This window comes from Moschus berezovskii, chromosome 17 (genome assembly GCF_049115385.1).
Source record: "Moschus berezovskii isolate FMDL1 chromosome 17, NW_MosBer_1.0, whole genome shotgun sequence".
Taxonomy (NCBI): Eukaryota; Metazoa; Chordata; class Mammalia; order Artiodactyla; family Moschidae; genus Moschus; species Moschus berezovskii.
The window spans coordinates 2,942,157-2,949,539 of record NC_142476.1 but is presented as its reverse complement, the minus strand read 5'-3'; positions in this window follow the sequence as shown (position 1 = coordinate 2,949,539).

Sequence of the window (7,383 nt, the reverse complement as noted above, 5' to 3'; positions counted from 1 at the left end):
TTTCTTTTGTTCATTCATTCAAATGTTGACTTATTATACTTAAATATGTTGTATATTTAGCAAGTTAACTTTGACCATTTAAATGTTTTGTTTTCTACGGTACTGGAGAAGGAAATGGCAACCCACTCCAGTACTCTTGCCTGGAAGATTCCATGGATGAAGGAGCCTGGTAGGCTACAGTTCATGGGAGGACAAAGAGTCAGATATGACTGAGTGACTTCACTTTCTTTCTTTCTATAGTTCCTTTTTGAGAAGGAAATGGCAACCCACTCTGCTGTTCTTAACTGGTGAATCCCATGGACAGAGGGGCCTGGTGGGCTACAGTCCATGGCGTTGCCAAGAATTGGACACGACTAAGCAACTAACACACACATACACACACATTCATTAAGTAGTTTCTATACCAATAAATTTTATCATTTATTTGAAAAAAAAAACATTGTTTAACTAAGTACTAAATAATTCGTACTAATCTCAACATCATTATGAAATAAATACAATGGTATTAAATCCAAAGAAAATTTCCAAATTTAGTGCAAAAAAAGGCTTCATCAAATGGAGATTTTGAGTGTCAAATATAATGAGGCATGTTGTGACAGGAAAAGAGAGCAGGCAGAGGATTTGAAAATTAGAGTTGTCTGGAGGTGGACATTCAGAAAACAAAGATCATGGCATCTGGTCCCATCACTTCATGGGAAGTAGATGGAAAAACAGTGGAAACAGTGTCAGACTTTATTTTTTTGGGCTCCAAAATCACTGCAGATGCTGATTGCAGCCTTGAAATTAAAAGACGCTTACTCCTTGGAAGGAAAGTTATGACCAACCTTGATAGTATATTAAAAAGCAGAGACGTTACTTTGCCAACCAAGGTCCGTCTAGTCAAGGCTATGGTTTTTCCCGTGGTCATGTATGGATGTGAGTGTTGGACTGTGAAGAAAGCTGATCGCTGAAGAATTGATGCTTTTGAACTGTGGTGTTGGAGAAGACTCTTGAGAATCCCTTGGACTGCAAAGAGATCCAACCAGTCCATTTTAAGGGAGATCGATCCTGGGTGTTCATTGGAAGGACTGATGCTAAAGCTGAAACTGCAATACTTTGGCCACCTCATGCGACGAGTTGACTCACTGGAAAAGACTCTGATGCTGGGAAAGGTTGGGGGCGGGAGGAGAAGTGGACGACAGCGAATGAGATAGCTGGATGGCATCACCGACTCTGTTGACATGGGTTTGAGTGAACTCCGGGAGTTGGTGATTGACAGGGAAGCCTGGCGGTGCTGTGATTCATGGGGTCGCGGAGAGTCGGACACAACTGAGCGACTGAAATGAACTGGAGGTGGAGAAGCCCACAACTTCTTACAAGCAAAGAAGCTTTGAGTAAGGAAAATATTTAATTCTACCCTCATAGATTCTTTGGGCTGATCTCAGGATTAAACTGATTAGAGATATTAACAAGAGGAAAAAGAACAACTTTAATTATGCACATTGGAAGAATCCATATAACATGAGAGATGTCAAAGACACTAAAGTGAGATACATAGAACCTCATTATGGGCTTCCTGGGTGGCTCAGTGGTAAAGAATCCCCTACAATGTAGGAGATGCAGGGGACACTGGTTCACCCCTTGATCATGAATATCACCAGGAGGAGGGCATGACAACATACTCCAATATTTTTGCCTGGAGAATCCCTTGGACAGAGGAGCCTGGTGGGCTGGAAAGCGTTGGACCCTACTGATGTGACTGAGAAGGTACACATGCAACTTTGACCAAGCAGAAAGTGTTAAACACCCAGCAATTAAAAGGGAAGGAAGGAAATTCATAGGGAGATGAAAAGGGTAAACGTTTGGTAAACAATGTTACTGGGAATGTTTGAAGATGAGAGGAGAAGGGGATGACAGAGTGTGAGATGGTTGGATGGCATCACCGACTCAATCGACAGGAGTTTGAGTAAGCTCTGGAGTTGGTGATGGACAGGGAAGCCTGGCATATTGCAGTCCATGGGGTTACAAAGAGTCAGACAGGACTAAGCAACTGAACTGAACTGAAACAAATGTTTCCTTGGCTATACAGAAACAATGAGGCATAGAGAGAAATTTTAACAAAAGTTTTAGATTTCTACCTATCTATGACACCTAGTTCATATTATTCTCTAGTCATCTATGATAATAGCTCCCTTTTTGGAACATGTCCTATATCTAAATTTTTTTAGACAGTTAAGAGTGAGTAAAAAAAAAAAAGCAAACAACAACAACAAAAAAGACTTTCTGAGTTGTTTGTTTCTTAAAAATACTTAGAGCAACATTGTCGTCATACCAAAAAGACATATTTTGGGGTGGTTAATTTTGCTTGCCTACAAAACTGTGGTTTCAAAAACATGAATAAAAATTAAGGAAATTGTGCTAAATGAAATAAATCAGACAGAGATAGACAAATGCTTTATGTTCCCCTTTGTATGTGGAATCTCAAAAGCTCAATTCAAAGAACCAAAGTAGAAAGATTGTTCCCAGGGACTGGAGGAGCCAGGGGAAGAGGATAGTGAAGATGATCAAATGGTTCAAGCTTTCTGTTATAACACAAAAGGTTTCTGGACATTTAAAGCAGTATAGTGACTAGAGTCAACAATACTGTATTGTATACTTGAAATTTGCTCAGAAAGTATGTCTTAAATATTTCCAACAGAATACAAAAATGGAAGCTGTGTAAGGTAACAAATCTGTTTATTTCCCTTATAGTGTTAATCTTTTCACGAATTATTCATTTATCAAAATATACATTGGAAGACTTAAAGAAACCCAATGTTATCAATTACATCTCAATAATGCTGGAAAAAAGGGTGAAAAAAGTCCAGTGGTTAGGTTATAAAAAGCAATGGAAAATGCCTTGAAAAAATATACCATTGTGCTTTCATTATCAATAATCAACACCTCTATCAACCTAAGAAAATTTCCTTCTCTTCTTGCCCATTATCAGTCCTCATGAACTATTCCTTTGTGTAATTCATAATAAACCATCTCCCAGGTAAGCATTGTCCTAATACCGCCATGCACTTTAAGTCATTACCTCTAATATGAGATTGTGAGCATTCTTTGCCCAAGGATTAAACATTCCATTTCTGCTGTCCAAAGCGCTGCATATTGTTTGCAACACAAAACTAGAAAGCAAACAAAAAATAAATGTATCACTTATTATAAACATTTTCTAGTGTCCATTAGACATTATAATGCAATTACATGTATATGAAATATGTGTCTTAGAAATATATACTTTATATAAATGTAATCTAATATATATTTTATAAAATATATGCATATTTGCATATTTTATATCTTTTAAGAAACTCCATAAGGTAGTCCGGGTTACTAAGGTAATTGATCTTTAAAAATCAATGGTCCTGGTTACTAAGGTGATTGATCTTTAAAAATCAGCATATTAATTGCTAAGTACTTGACAAGCAGGGTTTCCAAAAGCATGATGCGGCTGGAGAATGAGAAACAGACACAAGAGTTGAGGGAAAGGCGAGGATCAGGGGACTAACATCACTGCAAGGTGCAGGTGCCGAAACTGAATCCAGGCCAGTTCTATTATACTCTCAGCTGTGAAGGAAAGAATATGCAGGGTATTAGGCGATAACTCATGTGGCCTTCAGGGCCAAAGAACAAAGTGATCATTAACCACTAAGTAACCAGGAAACAGTAATCAATAACAAATCACTAACTAAGACTTATATTCTTATCTATAGATTTTCCTCCAGATACGTAAAACATGTGACTCTGAGACACCAGTTGGGAGACAGTCTGGGATCAGTTTTCTGACTGCAGGATCATATCTTCTTGTCAACATTATGAACTGTTCCCTCTGGACTTGTTCCAAGAGTCTCATGCCTTATAGCATCCAGTTTATCAATAATTATAAATTCCTTTTGTGACCCTTGTCTGGCCTGCTTTTCTTTTATTCTTCCTATCTCCTACATTAATTACCTTCTACAGTAATTACCTAGAAATAAAGTGTGTTCATCTGCATATTTTCCTGATACTCATCTATTTCATATCTTTGATTTAATTTCTGATGGTTAAAACATTTAGTCAACTTGTTGAGGCACATGGATAGGTCTATATATTTGAAAGATCATTTAAGACTCATGGCATTCTTAATTATCTAATACAATTGTGGATACTAAAAACCACTGAATGTCTTACATCTTCTAGCTGCCATTTTTAAATGCCTTTGTGTGCAAATATTTCAGAAAGAAAGTAAAGCCTTAAAAGTTCTACTGTTTTTGTAGGGGATGAATATTTGTGAGACATTGTAACCTATCACTAGGTTGTACACTGAGAAAAAAAAATGTGAACTATATTTTTTCCATAAAAGATTTAAAGGTCTCCACCTGCACCATATTTCCTTTTTTAAAAAAATTTATATATTTAGGGAGGAGGGAGGGGGGTTCTGGGGGGGAACTTACGTAAACCCAGGGCGAATTCATGTCAATATATGGCAAAACCAACCTATATAATATTGTAAAATAATTTGCCTCCAATAAAAAATAAATTACTTAAAAAATTTATATATTTTAATTGGAGGCTAATTACTTTACATTATTGTATTGGTTTTGTCATACATTGGCATGAATCTGCCTCGGGTGTAAAAAACATTTTAATAACAGACATGTTCATAGTACTTTAAACAAGATAAAGCATAAAACATTTAAAAGAAAAGGAAATAAAAAGGACATCTGCATTTACTTGTAAATTTCCTAAAAGTTGGTGGATTAACTGGCTTACAGGACTTCCCAGGGAAAATATATGCACAGACAATGAGCTTCACCAACACTATTAATGAATAAGAAATAACCACAGAATATCTAAATGTAGTACTATGACTAAACTACAAATAAAATGTACGGTAATGATGTCCTTTTACACATTGCAAGTAAAAATGTGAATTGGCACTTTACTTTGCAAACCATATGCTTCTGTTGGCTATAGCTGCACATATAAACATTGTATGATGTAAACTTTGTACTCCTAAATTTTTAGCAAAGCAAAATTAATGAATGTTCATATGTTCACCCAAAACTGAAAACACTCAAAGTTTATCAACACAATAGTACTATATCTGACAAACTTTTTCTTAAAGTGTTAAATATTATGCATTTAGGTTTTTAAGCCATAAACTCATAACAGCTAATTATGATTGTCAGGTGCTCATATATAGAACTACAGCATATATAAATAAACGACATGCCCCAAGTCCAATAAAGCTTTATGCACAATAGTTTCATGACATCTGCCTAATAAGATAAATTACTTCATGATACATCTGTACATTGGAAAAGTATACAGCAGTGAAGATAAATAGAATACTTTATATACAGCATGGGGAAATGTCACAAACATAATGTTGAGTTAAATGAACAAGACCAAAAATAACAGTGAAAAGCTATATAATGTTACTCTTCAATACTTTAAAAGCTTCCAACTAACCAGTAGCATTGGATATCAGCTTATAGCTCTATGAAATGATTTCTAAGATGCCAATAATGTTCATTTTTTGACCTAGCTTTACTTGAAGGGACTCTTTATTTATGAAAACTTAATTGCAGTGAGGTTTTTTAAATGAAAATTCCATGTATATTAATAAATATATATTTTTTTAAAAGTATACTCCCTAGAAGATTGTGAACAACCACAAGATTTTATTTTTTAATTAAGCAGTTCCTTGTGTGCATGGTATTCATATTGCTTTTGGAAATTTTGTGGAATGCATGTATTTCATAGAATATCTTAATACATTATATTTATGTTATTAAAAGTGCTGGTTTGCTTGTAGAATAACCTCTTTATCCACCTACAGTCCTTTCTGGTCTTTCCTACAGCAGCAAAGAAACTTAGTATATTTTGGAAACAATCCCATGAAATAAAACCTGTGTCACAATGCTCATTTTTTTAGGGACAGACAGCTATTCTCTGAAGAATATGACATTTTTTACAGACATGTGCTTGTATAATATTGTTTTGGTTCTTCAGGGGTACCTGGAAGTCCCTAGACATAGATTAGTTCTTTACATTTGTCAGTTTCTTTGCAGTCTGTGTTTTGTTCTGTTTCGGATCAAGCCTTTTATTTTTAACTGGAGAATGACTGCTTACAGGGTGTTGGTCTCTGCCATACAACAACACGGGTCAGCAGTAAGTGTACAAGTAAACCCTCCCTATTGAGTCTCTCTCCCCTGCCCCCACCCTACCCCTCTAGGTTGTCACAGAGCACCAAGCTGAGCTCCCTTTGTTATTCAGGGAATTTTCACTAGTCATCTAGAGAGTAGCATTGAAATATATACATTAACACATGTAAAACGAGTTCCCTTCACTTGCTTGAATTTGATGTACCAAATTGCACCTAAAGATTTTTTTTTCCCAATTATTAAAGAACTCCATTTCTAATGAGAACAGAAATCCATAAGGAGTTAAAAGTAGGTTACATAATTTGTATTAATAGTGTAGCTCCAGAGACTCAATTTTAAGCCATTGAGAAGCATTAGATTGAAGGGAGTTAGTCTACATGGTCTGGATTAGTAGCCTTGTTTAAGGAGCTAAAGTTAGGTCTTGTTTGAACAAAAAGTGACCAGAGGGATTTTTGGATCCCTGAAGACTCAGAAAAACCTGACAGAGTAACTAATTTGAAAGGAATCGGAAGACAGGAACAAGGAAAGCTTTACATCCTCAAAATGTGTACCAGAGAAGTCAATTGTGGTGGTAAACAACTTGAGTAACCCAAATGTATCAGTTTCTTGAATTTAGCTAGTGCACAATTATTAGCATTTAGTTACATGGTTTGAGCTGTGTCTCAACATTGTCCACCATGAGAATGCATTTTGGTATCTTAGTATTGGAATCATGACAGAAATGAAATATAGAATCCATCAAAAATTCATCACTAACTTCATCACTAATCACTTTTCCCATATTTTAAACTGTACCAATTTCACTGACATTAGCTTGATGAGTGTTCTATCTTAATGGAAAGCAACAGAAAGACAGCAACAAAGCAACAAGCAAAAGACACAAACAGGAAAAAAAGACAAAAGAAATGCTGTGTCCCTGCTAAATACCAAATGACACTTCTGAATTAGCAAGAAATTACCTGACGTCTTCAAGAGCATAAACTAGTGTATGCCTGACATATGTTGTTAATGATCCTTTAGAATTTGTTAGATAGCACACTAAATATATGACTTTTTGAAGTAATAAAATAGATATTATATGAAAACTCATAGTAGTTGGTAACAACTCCAAAAGGTTTTCTTATTGTCTGTCAAGTCCATGTCTAAGGATTTCCATAAAGAAACACTAGATATGATGAATTATATAAGCATACAATCATTCATCTTAGAG